Below are 16581 nucleotides of genomic sequence, written 5' to 3' on the forward strand. Positions count from 1 at the left end.
TTTTTATTTTGGCTTGTGTTTCTCCTTTACTAATAATAAAGCTGAAAGTCTGGATCTCTTTCTGTATGTCTCGATGTCTGGGACTCCCATAGCGCCTAGACCGTTTGGCCAACTTTCATGAAATTTGGCACACAATTAGTTTATAGAATGGGGGGTGGGCACCTCGAAGCAATTTTTTGAAAGTTTGATTTTGTTCTTTTTCTATTCCAATTTTAAGAAAATTTTACGGAGCAAATTGTCATAACATGGACGATCGCAAATTACCATGACATGGTGGGCGAGAAAATTGCAATGTGGAACATGGGCGAGCAAATGAACACAGCAAATTGGAGAGAAATTCATCATGCATTATTTGTAAATATACAAGCTAAGTAAATGATCTCTTAATTTTCTACTACGAGCATTGATGTTCCCTACAATTTTTCTGAGGGTATACTCCCAGTTATCAGTCATGCACAATATGTGTATGCAATCATATACGTAATGTGTCATAACATGAAAAATTTTGAAGGTTGAGGGCATATGCCAGATGTCTAAAAAATGTTCAAGAGTATACGGCATATATGGAGTATACCCTATGGGAACACCCCTGACTACGGGCAAAGCTGTGCAGGTACGGCAAGTTCATAATATCATGGAATAAAATGGAAATTAAGGCCGAATTTTGAGTGAAAATTTTTTCGCGAATACAATACTTCCTTTTTTTTTTAAAAGAAAGGGAATACTTCCTTTTTTGTAAAAGGAAGTAAAAAGTATTTCCTTTTACACATTAATTTGCTTATGAGCTTGTGTGAGGGGGATAATTTATTTGCAATAGTGCTCTTTAATGTGCACAGTGCTTCAAGATAGTGTGAAAAGTAGCTGATAGGGATATTTTCGGCCGTGCCTGACAACCTAAAATTTCATTGCTATCTTGATCTTGGAGAGACTTAAAAGTTTTGGCAAAAATTGAAAAAAGAAGTTTTTATTTTCTAGATAACTCAAATAATCTGTTTTATAGATAATTATTATAAGAGCTAAACACACTGAAATCAAAAGAAAAAAAGGACTTACGGCAGACAAATTTAATGAGGTTTTAAGCTGTAGTAAAAATTCTTTACCATCAAAAAATAACTTCCTTTTTTGAAGTATCTATAAAATTTGTTCTCTGTAAAGATATTTTTATGTAGTACTAATTCATTTTATCCGAACTATAAGTGTTATAAGTCGATCCATTATGAAAAAGAAAATAATTTATTCCTGAAAAAGAAAATAAAACTTATTCTTGAGACGGCTAGAAAGGAACTTTTGATAGAACTAAATTATTCCAAGGAGAGTTACTGTATTTATGCACAATTTTTAACGGGGGAGGGGGGAGGGGAGAAATTCAAAAAATATGTAGTTAAATGGATTGACTCTGATGAAAGCTAAATTTGTAATCGACATTGCATTTACAAAGTTAGTGCATAAAGTTCAATATGAAGGATTAATTAGAAAATGTTCGTTGATTCTCATGAAAATAAGGATTTTATTCTTTTAGTATTTATTATTTTGTTTTTTTTCCTTGAATTTTCATGAATTTTTTGCTTTTATCTTTTTTGAAATTTAGGGAACTAAAGATTTTTGTGCCAAGTTTCATGCAGTAGATATTATGTAAAGATTTCTAGACGCTATGAGGCATACAAATGGAATAATGTAGCATTTTGCTGCAGTAGTAATTTCTAACTATTAATGTCTTTGGTGGAAACATTTTAAAGCTAAACCTATTTTTTCAGGAAACATGTAAAAAAGAAAATGTTGAGCTGTATAGTTGTTGCTGTATGTGTAGACATTGATTTCAATCAATTTCTTTGTGTATAGAAACCCGAAATACAGACCAATTAGCTCGGTAAGAACGTCTTACTAATAACATGAAGGTCAGGGAGTCGATCTCTATACAGGCGATAAAATGTAGTTTGTGGATAACTATTTTTTTTTTAATTTAATACGCCATCCCCTTTGTACATATTCAAACATTCAATTTTGATATATACAGACGAAAATAGTTTTGTTCAAAAAGAAAAAGAAATATATATATATATGCTACTTTTGTTCTGCTGAATTTGAATCCAAATGTCCATGAATTTAATATATTTATTGCATAGGCGGCTTGTACGAGTGGGCAAGGGGGCAGCTGCCCTCTCACATTTAAAAGTAAAGGGGCTTTGCCGCTCACTTTTATAAGTTCAAAAATAATAGTAAATAAAAAAAAAGTTAAAAAATGATCGATTCACGTGTTTAGAGAACGAAGAATGGATTAAAAAAGTGTAGGTTTTATATTTTTTTCAATTTATTATTTCGTAAAAAGTAAAACGGAGCTTTAAATTAGAAGAAAAGAGTCTACTGTGGTCATCCATTCCGATTTTTAAGGTCACCCCCGTTCCGAATTTTTAAAGATCATTTAATCAATAAAAACGATAAACTTCAATTCATAAAAACAGTCAGTTGTAGGGGCACCGCCCACCTAACCTGCTGCTGCCCCCCCCGCTTCCCCCACCTCCTATGACCTCCAACTTTATTGTAGCACCAGCCGCCTATGATTTATTGGGGGTAGGGTTCTAAACCACAATTGAAATCGGAAAAGAAAAATGTTTATTTTAGCATGATAAGTCGCTGTATCGTGTCTATCATTTTCAAGGTTTTTTTTTTTGTGTACGCCATAAATTACTTTGATATTTCATCAAACTTCGAAAGTAAGACATCATTTTTAACAGTTTTTCCCCGCTATCAGTGAAAAGTAAACAAACATACACACAAATCACATTTTGTCTGTTATTCAAAAAATACTTTAAACACCGGGCTTTTCGCAACTCCCAGAGCTCGAATACGCTACCTTACGGTGATTAACACTACTACCGAAAAAGGTAAAACATTCCATTCCAAATGTTTTCTTTGGGGTAAATTACAGCCTTCAGACAGTTTATGGCGTAATGTAATTTCAGAAGAATAGAAAAGAAAGCTTCCCGCAAACACGATGAAAAACGACTGTCATTCACTAAGCGTCAAAGCAAGTTATAAGTTACGGCGTGTTTTTGTTTTACCTTTTTCATCCGCCATTAGACAGTAGCTGCAGCGCCCCCTATAGTTTATTGGAGTTGCGATTTGAATTCCTTCTGGCAAGTGTGAACGCTTTGCACGGGCCGCTAGTTTAACGCAGTAGCAGGGGAATATACTAACAGTTAGTATACAGGCAGTAAACTAACTGTACGCTAATTTGACTGTGTTTAAGATTAATTTATTTATGGGTTACTTCACAGAATTTCGGACCATTGTGGAGTTCGTAACACGACACTTTTTTTTTTTGTCACAACTATTTCGTTTACTGTTTGATTATAAAATTATTTGAGTTAGTGTGTTGTAATACAAACTTAAAACAAAATAATGTGAAATTAAACAGTAAATTAAAAATTTATAGCAAAAAAGGTCATGTTACGGACTCCACATAATTTTCCAAAATGTCGCGAAAGGATGCTTCTACTACTAGACGAAATAACGTTTCTCTGTTAATTCAGTATTTGCATAAAAGTTACTACTCTGAGCAGATAGAATGTTCTGTCTCAGCCATTAGCAATTTCAGCTATGAAACATGGCTTATAATTATCATTTGCAAAGTTAATTATTGAATCTCAACTTTTTTTTCTATGGATTTAGAGCGAGTTTTTCTAACGTCCGAACTGTCCACTTGAATTTTTTTCTTTCTTCACTCAATTCTTTAGGTGCATTTTCCATCAGCGAACACCCCTAAAGTGACAGCCCGATTGATCAAAACAGACGATTAATTGGTATTCTAGCTCAAGGAGAAAATGAAGAAGTCGTAAGTAGGCACACCTAAGGCCGACAACTGGTAATTAAAACGAGTTCTGTTTTGATTTACATTCGCGGGCTAAAAATAACTTTGTCAATGGGAATCGGAAGATGCATGTTTTTTTATACCGGAAAAATGCAAGTCAATATTTTTAAACAAGGTCGAAATATTTGTATATATTGCATGGCGAAAATCATGGATTAACTCATCTAGTATCAGTTCTTTTGATTCATCTGTTGCCACTTCGGTAAGTGCTGGTTTTTTTCTCTTTAACACAAATAGAACACCTCGTAATATGTATCAATTTAGTGGAAATTTAGTTTTATAGCTAAAAATTGATGTTATATCACCTGTTGAATACTGCTTCATTTCCTTTGAAAGTTTTTATAATTAGTAACATATTGCACATTAAAAGACAGTGAAGCCTGTAAGTTGACCACTTGCGGTGCACTATTTTAATGGTAAACTTAAACAGGTGGTCAACTTATAGAGGTTGATTTATATGATATAGTTCTAATTCTGTGCCTGAAAATAGCGGTCAACTTAGACAGGTGGTTAACTTACAAGGGTAGTCAACTTTACAGGTTTTACTCTATTACCTTTTCTGTCGTCTCCAAGCATTCAACAAATAGAAAAGTATCCAATATGCTGCTAAAGCTGTCTTGTGTTATTCTTCAGGCTTGCTGTTTATGAAAGTAATTTCTTTTGGAAAACGAAATACGAGAAATTTTACTACGTTGGTTATTACTGAAAGCTCTGCACGATGAGTTAGTTGTTTATAGTAAAACTCGGATGCATTCATTACATTGGTCTAAAAACTTAAGGGGAGTCCATCAATGTTAATTTGCACAGGTTCATATACCTTTTTTTTTTGAAAATCTATATTAAAGATTTAATTATGAAATTTTTTCTGTACCTTAAGTAGACTCTTTTCTACATACTGAAGTAAAATTTTACAGAAAGAAAGCTTAGTTATTGCTTAAAATTTTAATGTGTAAGTCACTGCATTTTTTTTTCAAAAAATGCCATTTTGCAACACGAAATCAGCTCTATAAAAAATATTTTTTGAATATGAAAAAAAAATTACTTCAGTATGTGCAATTAGATGTATGGAATAAGTGGTAAAGCCTGTCACACAATTTAGTTTCTGAGAAAAAGGAACATTTAGTTTCAAAAATACCATTTAGAGATATTGCAATTTAAGGGGGAAAATCATGCCTAATCAAAATAGGTTTACATTGTTTTAAAGCTTATTTTAACTTACTTCTAATGTGAGCACGATCAAGAAATTTGTATCATTGAAAAAGTATTGAAATGGAGTTTCAAAAAAAAAAAAAAAAAAAAAAATCAAAATTTTGAAAGTATTTAGATTTTTTTAAAGGTTTTTCGGGAAGATATGCAGACAAACTGAAGAGAATGAAATGCAGCCTTTTGTATGTTTAACTCCAATTTTTAATTTTTAGTTGCAATATGATTAAGAAAAATCCAGTTTTCCGGGACAAAAAATTCTAGTGATAGTGCAATAAGCATTTAAGCATGCTACAGAAATTTCTCTCTTGTAACATTTGGAAAGAATTGAATTCAGAAATTGTTCACGGGAATTTCGCGGAAAATTTCTAAATCTAGTCTCAGTAGCTATCCTCACATTGAAGTATAAACTTACTTTTTGAAAAGCCCTATAGGTACTTACAAGTATTGAATAGTTTTACAGATTTCTTCACCTCTGTACTAAAAAAAAGTAATTTGAGGCAGTGAGAGCAAAGGGATGTAAGTGGACATTTTCAAGTTTTTAGTAAAACGACTATAAAGATAACGTCCTAGGTAGGCTTTCTTTGATTTTCTTTTCTAAATCATGCCTTATAGAAGCAACTACCAGGTCTACTAGTACCATCTCTTGCCCTCAAGACAGAGGAGAGGTTCACCTACCATGTGTACTGGTTATCTCCAAATTTTTAATTTTGCCACTTACATCCCTTTGCTTCTCACTGCTTCATTTATGAAAGAAATTGTATTGCTAAGTAAAAGAAGAAAAAATTGAGACGTGATTATGAATGATGGCAGCTATTCACCGTCAATATGATGCTCCTAGAAGTCTTAATTTTAACTCTCCCAAAAAGCGGTAATTGCTTTTTTTTTTAAATAAATGAAACGGAATTATCTGCGATTTATTTCTCAAAATTACTTTGCAAAAAGAACCATTGTTTTTAAATTTTTTTGAATGGAATTAGCAGCGCATTCCCCTACTCCACTCCATTAGTTAATCGGAAGCAATAGATGATTCTAGTGCAATAACAGTGTCCTATTACATGAAATGTTGATGTGTAGAAAGTGAAACGTTCTCCTTAATGCGAAAAAAATTAATAGCAAACCAAAAGTGTTATTGCATAAAAAAAATATGCTTGTGTTTCTAAACTACAAAGAACACATTTTTTCAATGCAGAAAAAGTTAGAGCATTAACATAAAGAAACTATGTTGAAAATCAAAGTCAAGAATATTCCGTTTGCTTATAGAAAAATCCTTAAATTTTATTCTTTTTAAACATACTTTCAAGGAGTTCAAATCCACCATAGTTATTGCGCACCAATGCACAAGAAACATGTTGAAAATCAACTTTAAGAAAATTTCAATTGTTAATCGAAATTATTGAATTTTATTTTTCCCCGTACTTTCAGGTATTCAATTCCTCCTTGGCTATTACGCATTAAAACAGAGGAAATATCTTCAAAATAAAAATTTAAGTCACGTGTTCCTATCACGTCCGGGTCACCGCAATTACGGAGGCATTACTATTATGTCTGTAACAATTCTTAATTTGAGTTGAAGTTGGAGTTCTTTTCCAGTGTTTAAAGTTCATGATCTTATGGATCCACCACAAATCTTTCGCGTGCTTTTTATCAGCAACTAGCTGTACCCGACGCGCGTTGCTATACGCCAACAAAAAAATACATCATTATACTGATTTTCATGACAATCGGTTGAACGGGGCAGAAGTTGCTACTCTGCAGTGCCACCTGGTGGCGAGTGGCTTCAATGAGCATAGTATGCACCTTCTCCGTGGAAAAATGCCTATATATAGCAATCTTCATAATAATCGGTCCAGGTATCAAGTGAAGCCGTGACTATACTCAAATTTTGTACTCACGCAGTTTGCAAGATCAATCCATCGCTAAAAATATCAAATAGAAAAAGTTTTAAATCCCCCCGTTGCATGAAAAGCCATAAAACAATACAGAAAGAATGTATTTGTTCAAACTCAAGGAAAATGGCATCAGCTAACTTGTTAACAATGAGATATTTAACGCGAATTAATTTCTGCATCCGATCATTTTATTCGTATTTATCCAATGGATTGTGACTTAAATTGGAATAAAAAAGGAACTATCGATCGGATTTTTTTCGAACTGGTCTATAAACATTCCCAGTACCAAAAATAACAAACGGTGAAAGTTTCAGCCAAATCTGCCGAGTAGTTTTTGAGTTCATGGATGATATCCAGACAAACATTCATTTATATATATATATATATAGGGAACTACTTTGATATACCCCCCCCCCCAAATCGGGAATTTGGCGATATTTTTTTATCGCCAAGCAAAATACCTGTCATTGTTGCCACGAAACTTTAAAAAAAAAAAAAAAAAACTCAAAAAATGGTACAAAATACAAGAAAATACTAAATCTGGCAACAGCAAAAACCTAAACGCTGAAAAAATCTAAATTGGCAACACCAACCCTAAAAAACCCGTAGGGAGTGCCAAATTTGGCGCGTAATTTTTGGGGGGGTATATCAAATTTATACCTTAGTTACGTGCTCATGCCACAACCTTATTTCCAGGGGTATAACTTTGATATACCCCCCCAAAAATTACGCGCCAAATTTGGCACTCCCTACGGGTTTTTTAGGGTTGCTGTTTCTTATTTTGGTGTTGCCAATTTAGATTTTTTCAGCTTTTAGGTTTTTGCTGTTGCCAAATTTAGTATTTTCTTGTATTTTGTACCATTTTTTGAGTTTTTTTTAAAAAAGTTTCGTGTCAACAATGACAAGTATTTTGCTTGGTGATAAAAAATATCGCCAAATTTCCCATTTGGGGGGGGGGGGGGGGGTATATCAAAGTAGTTCCATATATAGATAGATGTGCGTTTATACTTTCAGGAGATTCTCAAAATGAAGGTAGTCCTCGTATTTCTGGTGGTAGCCGCTGTAGCCTCAGCCCAACACTACATGAGCTCCCACCACTCCTCAGGCGTCAGAATGGGACATGTTGCAGCTCACCAAATGGGACACAACAGCGGACATTTGAGAAGCGGGCATGGACTGCAGCTTGGACATTCTTCTGGAATTCGCAGCTCTCATCATGGAAACTTGGGACATTCTTCGAGGTATGTTTAGAGGAATGGGGTTGTTTCCTTCAGTCAAAAGTAGTACTTTTTGTCACTGAAATTGATAGAATAAGCAAAAAAAAAAAAAAAAAAAACATGGACCCAGAAAATACTTTTGTTTTCCCAACAGTTATTTTTTAATTATTTTTTTAAAATGTCCGATTTTTCAAACAAGGCGTGGTCTTGATGACGTCACAAGTGACGCACTTTGCCGCATCTTTCTACCGCGATTCCACGTAATGATAATCAAGAAGCGAATTAAAATTGCGCTCTACGCTTGCTATTAATCGTTGCCAATACACGTGAGTAAAGATGCGAACTAAATATTTTGCTCTGTGAATGGCAACACAGAATGACATTTATCATTTGTAATGTCATCGGATAGAAGCATAAAGATTGAAAGCGCGCCCATTTTAGTAATTTTTTACAAATATCAAACTTAAATAAATTATTTTAAAAATGGTCATATCCTATGTTTTTAGCATGCTCCTTCAGAAAAAAAAACTTTTAAAATTTTGGAAACGACCCCATTTGTTATGCTATCAGATTTTATGAAAAGTTTGTGTCACCACTGCCTCACTTTGTTATTCGAATGTAATGTATTCAGGTACTTTTTATTATTTTTCAAACTATAGTTGAGGCAAAGCTAACCTGGCAGCGTGGTGAAGGCTACGAAGATCCTAATTACGGCAAAAGGGGCCATTCATTAATTACGTAAGTGTTCTGAAGGGGAGGGGGGTTGGAAAAATCTCTATATACCCTTACTTGGGGGAGGGGTCAAATCCATTCTTACGTAATATTTTCCAAGTCGATATTTGATATTAGAAATCACGCGGTCAACTGGTTTGGCAGGGATCATATTTCATTTGCTTCTTAAAGGTAAAAACATATTAAGATGAGCTGTTTTTTACTTGTTTTTCAAAGAATGAATAGTTTTTACTAATAATAAAGCTGAAAGTCTCTGTGTCTGGATGCACGGAGGATGTCTGGATGTCTGTAGGGTGTCTGAACCTTTGTGACGCGCATAGCGCCTAGACCGTTCGGCCGATTTTCATGAAATTTGGCATAAAGTTAGTTTGTAGCATGGGGGTGTGCACCTTGAAGCGATTTTTCGAAAATTCGACGTGGTTCTTTTTCTATTTCAATTTTAAGAACAAAACTATCATAAGATGGACGAGTCAATTACGAAATTATCATAACGTGGAACCGTAACATGGGCACAAGCCAATTGGCGAGAAAATTCACCATACATTATTTGTAAATATACAAGCGAACCAAAAGACCTTTTAATTTTTCTATTACGGGCAAAGCCGTGTGGGTTCCACTAGTGTAAAATATATTAAAAGAATCGCACTGTGTATGGTATGTCTTATTTTTAATTAGTATCGCATCACATAAAAAAAATTTTTGTTGAAAAAACATTCAGTCTAAATTCCTTTCAGTAAATATTTCTTTGCACAAAAAAGGTTTTTTTTTCTTTTTAATTTTTTTTTTTTAAATAATTGTGAATTTAATAACGATTCCAGTGATGTAAGATTCATTATTTTATTATTGGGAAAAAAGAAATAGAATCTTACGTATGCTAGGGGGAGAGGGGTTTAAGAAATCGTACTTACCCTTACATGGGGGGAGGGGGTCAAAAATTGCCAAACTCGTCCTTACGTAATTGATGAATAGCACCTTACGACGTTGCCCTAGCTATAAGTTTGCCCCAACTATAGTTACTAAGGCCGCTAGATGTTTCGGCTTTTATGTCCCTCATCTTTTTATGGCAGCCACCGCCTTCGGTGCCATCTCTAAAATAAAATTAACTGCAGCATAAAGATTTTAATGTATTTCTCTATTTATCTATAATTTCAGGAAAAGTTTTCCGTTCCGTACCTATCTCTATAACTATGCATCTATGCACTATATCTATCTCTGCATCTATCTGTCTGTCTGTCTTTATACCTCTCTCTGTAGCTACATATCTCTATGTATAGCCAAAAACGATATTTACCTATCTACGAGTATATCTCTCATCTCTGGAGCTGACAATCTCAATGTTTATCTAACTCTCTACATTCATCAATCTTTGTCTATTAATTTAAAGATATTTTCCGTATACTTCCATTTTTGTGACTATACCTCTATGTATATATCTCTATGTATTATTAATCTTTACATGTAAATACTAATTACAAGGAAACATTTTTTATATCACTATCTCTGTATAACTATCGATTCATGCATCTATTAAAAAAAAAACTTCGCTGACGCAAACAGTTCGGAATGCTAAAATAGAAATAAAAGATAGATATAATTGATATTTTTTAATCAATTAAAACATTAAGTAAATATTTTTTTCTAATTAATTAATCAAAAAGCAAGGCAACGAGGTACACAACGTCAGAAAAAGATACACCTGCTTGCCAAATTGTGTTTATGGCGTTACCGTTTTCTCACATTACGCTCGCCACAAACGCACAAACAATTAATTTTATTGTATTTCTTTGCAATGGAAGAAATGACAAAACTGAATTAAAGTGAAAATTTGTCCCAATATAAAATTTCAAATAGATTAAAAAAATGTTTTGAATAAGATCAGTTTTCACATAGCGCTTTACAAAGACACCTAGTTTTAAACCGATAGTATTGAATTTCAACTTTATTTCCGCATTTATTTACATTTTTAATCGTTGTCAGAAACAATCAAATAATAATAATAGTTTTAAAGATATGCGAGGAAAATTAATATTTTACATTTAATTTAAGCTTTCCTTCTCTTGTGAGAAAAGTCAAGTTCTTTTAATTTATTGAATCAACTGATCAAATTTCATACCTTAGTCTATGTGAACTCCACGGAGTTTGTTATTAATAACTCGCTCTTTATTTCTTACTAGTGGTACCCGCACGGCTTTGCCCGTAGTAGAAAATTGAAAGGTCTTTTGGTTTGCCTGTATATTTACCAATAATATGTGGTAAATTTCTCACCAATCGGCTTGCCCATGTTACGGTTCCACGTTACGATAACTTGGTAATTTACTCGTCCATCTTATGATAATTTTGCCCGGGAAAATGTTCTTAAAATTTGAATAGAAAAAGAACAAAATCGAATTTCGCATACCCCCATGCTACAAACTAACTTTGTACAAAATTTCATGAAAATCGGCCGAACGATCTAGGCGCTATGCGCGTCACAAATATCCAGACAGAGATACTTTCAGCTTTATTATTAGTAAAGAAAAGAAAAAGTTAAGCCCATTTATTAAAAATCTCTGTAACCTTCTTTAATTTTTTTTGTGCTGAAAAGGCTTTCAGAGTTTGACGTTTCCCTAAATAAAAAGCTTTGCATTTCACCCGTAGTTGCGTTAAGAAAAAATATACCCTTTAAATAGTCGTAACAAATATTCTTATACAATTAGAAACTGAGCGTATGTATCTATCTAGGTATGTCCAAGTTACTTCTCCCGAACGCCAATGAACTGACCATCGAGTCAGGTATCGATAGATTCCTAATTTTCCTGTCTTTCTGTTTGGCTATTTAACATAATCCTCCGATAATAATTAGCGGAGATATCAATTAAAAACTATACATAATTATGACACTCAGATTTCGACATAAAATCTTTTTTTTTTCGAAGCTTTCCTCCATTCAAATTATTACTCAGTGCTTCATCTCCACTTTCCGCAACAATGCTTTTATTAAAATTTATAGCGTGAAGAAAATCATTGAGACGAAAGACCTATTGTCATTTTTGATTTTCGAACATGAACAAGTAATATTCTTGCTTTTGGTTTAAAGGCTTTTTCTGTAATCGAGGGATTTAAGATGTTTACTTTAGTTATTTTTCCGCAATCAGCCGCAAAATTTTACTGATTTTTTTTTGTTCAAGCCTGATCGTTGAACACGCGTCACTTGACATAACTTTTACTTTCAAGTTGGACCGTGCAAAGCCGGGCGACGCAGCTAGTCATTTTTAACGCATGTTCTACACCAAAAGACCTTTGTAACTAAATTTAGTGGTAGTGGTGACTTAAATACCACTAGGGAAAACCTTGCTTTAGTAGGAATGAAATTTAGTTTAAGGCAAAAATAAACGACTTCTGTTTAGATTCCAGCACCAAAACTTTGACTTAGATAGCACGCGTACTAAGTATTAATTATTTACCAATTAAATGTTTTTGATCCAGAACAACAGCTCAACCAGGGCCTGATTACTGAATAAGTTAACAAGCCTAGGACCCCTGCTTTTTAGGGACCCCCAAATGGTTCAAATTGTTTTAGGCAATGGTTAAAATTGCAATGTCTAACTGCAGGGGTCCAAAAAAATTTGTTTGGCCAAAGACCCCCAATATCTTGATGGGCCTTGAGCCGAACAAGCACTGATTCAGTATCCCCCGAGTATTAGTTAGTGATACAGTGTGACACATGAAACCTGTGTAAGTTGACCACCTGCGGTGTACTACTTTAGTGATCAACTTAAACAGGTGGTCAACTTACAGAGGTTGATTTATATGATAAGGGCCAATTCCGTGCCTGAAACGAGCTGATGTGTGCATCACATGACTTCCTTTTACTCCAATTTAATGTCATTTCCCCATTATTGGCAATTTTAATGTGATTCAATTGTTTACTCTCTAAATATCACCAACTGTGGCCAAATTGAAATCAAATTTATAATTTAAAAAAATCGCCAAACTTGCCACCAAGTTGGCGACAAAACTTGGCGACCTAAAGACTGGCGATATATCGCCAAGTGTCCGACAAATTATGACACCACTTGAGATTACATCGAAATTAACAATGATTTCTCCCCAAAAAAGGGACAAAAGACCCCCTTTGGAGCATCCGAATGCAACCAAAATTGAAGGTGCACAACTAGGTCCCACTAGGAGTCTACGTACCAAATTTCAACTTTCTAGGACATTCCATTCTTGAGTTATCCGACATACGCACATGCATACGTACATACAGACGTCACGAGAAAACTCGTCGTAATTAACTCGGGGATCGTCAAAATGGATATTTCGGGTGTCTGTACGTTCCTAGACACATATCCACGTGTGGTCGGGTTGAAAAAAAAAACTCAACATTAATTCGGGGGTGAGCAAAATGGAAATTAAGGCCAAATTTTGAGTGAATTTTTTTTGCGAATACAATACTTCCTTTTTTGTAAAAGGAAGTAAAAAGCGGTCAACTTAGACAGGTGGTCAACCTCGTGGGTTTTACTATATGAACTTAGAATGACCACGACAAATTTAACGTGCATCAGTCACTGAGTTTGCTCGAAGCAAATACGCTTTTTAGACATTTAGAGCATGAATCATGTTGGATTCACATTTCTCGAATCGAAAATTAGTGTGTCTGCTAATCCCAATTTATTGAAACGATTGAATAAAACAAAACATTAACACTTACTTTAGTAGCTGTTCTGCAAGAAATAAAATCACAATTTTGAATTTCAGCCACTCTCGATTGGTCCGTAGTCCTCAACATCATGGTTCACACTCTTCACACATGGGAGGCATGGCCGGACGCTCACATGGCTCTGCTCATTCAGGAAGCATGGCTGGACGATCTCGCGCTTCTGGTCACGCTACAGGGATGTCTGGACATCGTTCTATGCACAGTGGTGCCACGCATCATGGTTGAATTCGAGTTTTGTAGTAAAATAAATTCTGTTGCGTTGAAGAAGATCTCTTTCTTTCTTTCTTTCACACACACAGATTGAGGTTTCGGCTATTCCACTAAGGAAGCTTATACCTCTATTAATCCACAAAGTTTCCAGGATTTTGTTTTTCCAGGACAGTACAAAGACAGCACAATAGATGGTGGTGCCATTTATGGACAGTTCGAGAGACAATTTAGAACCAGGCCAGGAGCCGAATAACTTCCTAATCTGGCACCCCTAGAGGTATCGTTTCACTTGGAGGACATTGTGACCACGAGCATATTTAACGTCGCCCTGTCACCATTAATGACGACGGAGGGTTTTCGAAAAGTGAGGATCAAACCCGAGATCCTCCAATGCCTTACCGATCAGGCTATCACGGTCCCAGAAGATCTCGTCATTGAAAAACGAATCGTTCGAAACACCATTTTGAACTGATTAGGGGATGAATATTTTATTCACGACAAAACATCAATTTAAATTGTGAATAGAAATTTTTTTTTTGAATAAATTACTGGTTTGATACAGTTTGGAAGAATTTTTGTATGTTTGTTACGAACAAAATTTTGCATGCAATTCAAATACAATGTAAATGTAAGCCCTTTGACAAATCTCTCTCTTAAATACTTTTCCTAAACTTTCAAAACAATGATTCTCCTCTTTTATACCTTATTTAAATTACGAGGAAAATGCTCTAGAAATCATTTCAACTCGAGCATGGTTTATATTTGAAAATCATTTGCCAGAACTTGAGTTTAAGTGAAAACACAATTACTTTAAAATCAAACACCGTAAAGCGTTAATTAATACAGTGGATTCCAACACGTAGGGAGTGCCTCCCTAAGGGGGGGGGAGCTCCCTAGGTGGGCACAAAACTAATGTTAGGGGGCGAGAACTGCCACCAAAATACAGTCAACTCTTGATAACTCGAAGTCCCAAGGGACCAACTAAAACGTTCGAGTTATTGGTAGTTCGAGCTGTGGAAAGTTTTTACAACAGCCTCTAGAGTTTGAAACCCGAAGAAAACTCCGAGATAAAGGAATATTCGAGTTATCGAGATTCGACTGTACAATTTTTGAACATAAAATAAAATTGATGTCGGAAAATAAGAACCAGTTTTTCAATGGCACTATGGTTTTGGAAAATTTGCTTTCAAAAGCAAGCCCACCCATCTCGCTAACGTTGTAGGAATATTTCACTAATGTTGTTCAACTATTTTTCTGTTATTTGGTACAACATGTTTGACGTAATAAAGTTATCAATTACTCATTTTTTTCGTATTATAGTATAATAATAAAATGTTTTGGCGCAAGAAAACTATTTTATATACAGGGTGTTCCGTCTTAACCTGCAAAGACCTTTATTTTCGCAACCGTTTGTCCTAGATGTATACTTCCAATTTCAAAAATGTTCAAAATCAGATGCAGAGTTAAGATATTGAAAGCTTAAAATAAAAATTAAAATGAGTCACAAAATACAAAATATAACTTTTTATACGGGCCCCAGGTCCCTTAACTTATGTTTAGGGATATAATCTCCACTGAAAAACAATTCCAACACAAAAAGTTTAAAATTAGTACAACAGATGTTCACCTAGATATGAAACGCAGCGTTTTGTGACGTACACCACTCGTCGTCAATACCACCTTTCGAGGGAATATATAGCGGTTAACAAGCGTTAAAAATGATATGTGTGCATAGAGTGTGATTTTTCAAATTGTTCGAGGTTATGTTGTGTGTTTTTGCGTATCACCACATAACATTTGCATTTATTTTTGAATAGCAATGAAAAACACAAATACCTTGTTTTTCTTACATTGACGACTTGTCATTTTTCTGAAACATAAATTCCAGTCTCATCTTCTGTATGGTCCCTTAAAACTTTGAACTGGACTATCTCCTTGAGTTTTGGTCGCACAAATGTAAAGTTTTATGTGTTAGTAATAATTTTCAATGGGGATCATTTCCCTAAATACAAAATAGGGGACCTAGGGTCCGTATAAAACGTTAAATTTTGTATTTTTTGACTCATTTTTATTTTTGCTTCAAACACTCAATATCTTAACTCTGCATCTAATTTTGAACATTTTTGCAACTGGAAGTATACATCTAGGACTAACGGTTGCGAAAATAAAGGTCTTGCAGGTTAAAACGGAACACCCTGTATAATACGGTATTATTGGTTGAGCGTGGCGGGCTACGTGACTTTAAGAGTTTGTATAGCCGCTTACTCTTTGGTGTGAATTCGCAATAAAGTATACTTGCATAACTATACTGAATATTTATTACAACACACGAACGTAACATTTACAACATAAATTCAGAAATAAATATAACTTAGAATGATCGAGATATTTCAGAAAAAAAAAAAAAAAAGAATGTGATGCAAAGCAACGCGCTTGACTTATCGCTACTCCTCAATCTTTCGTTCCTATTCCTATTCAGAGTCACAACTGACTACAACTGTATGTATGTCGAGGACTGCATACTAAGTGCCTTGCCTCCATTATTTTATATACCTATAGATGGCAGCACCATCACCGGATCGAACAGTTAATGAGAATTTAGAACTAGCCCAGGAGCTAATAGCTGCCTAGTACTAGCACCCCCAGAGGTATCGTTTCACTTGGAGGACATTGATACCACGAGCATATTTAACGTCGCCCAGTCCCCTTTAATGACTACGGTGGGTCTTCGACCATCGAGGTTCGAACCCAGGACCC

The 16581-nt window shown here is 34.6% G+C and overlaps 1 long non-coding RNA gene across 1 annotated transcript; it reads left to right on the forward strand.

Annotated features, from left to right (window-relative positions):
• The first annotated feature begins 7982 nt into the window (after nucleotides 1–7982).
• Nucleotides 7983–13881, forward strand: LOC129227367 (uncharacterized). The gene is made up of 2 exons (XR_008580831.1): nucleotides 7983–8204; nucleotides 13653–13881. It is a non-coding gene; the product is annotated as an uncharacterized LOC129227367 (long non-coding RNA).
• Nucleotides 13882–16581: the final 2700 nt, after the last annotated feature.

The sequence above is a fragment of the Uloborus diversus genome, chromosome 1 (assembly GCF_026930045.1).
Source record: "Uloborus diversus isolate 005 chromosome 1, Udiv.v.3.1, whole genome shotgun sequence".
NCBI classification, from domain to species: domain Eukaryota; kingdom Metazoa; phylum Arthropoda; class Arachnida; order Araneae; family Uloboridae; genus Uloborus; species Uloborus diversus.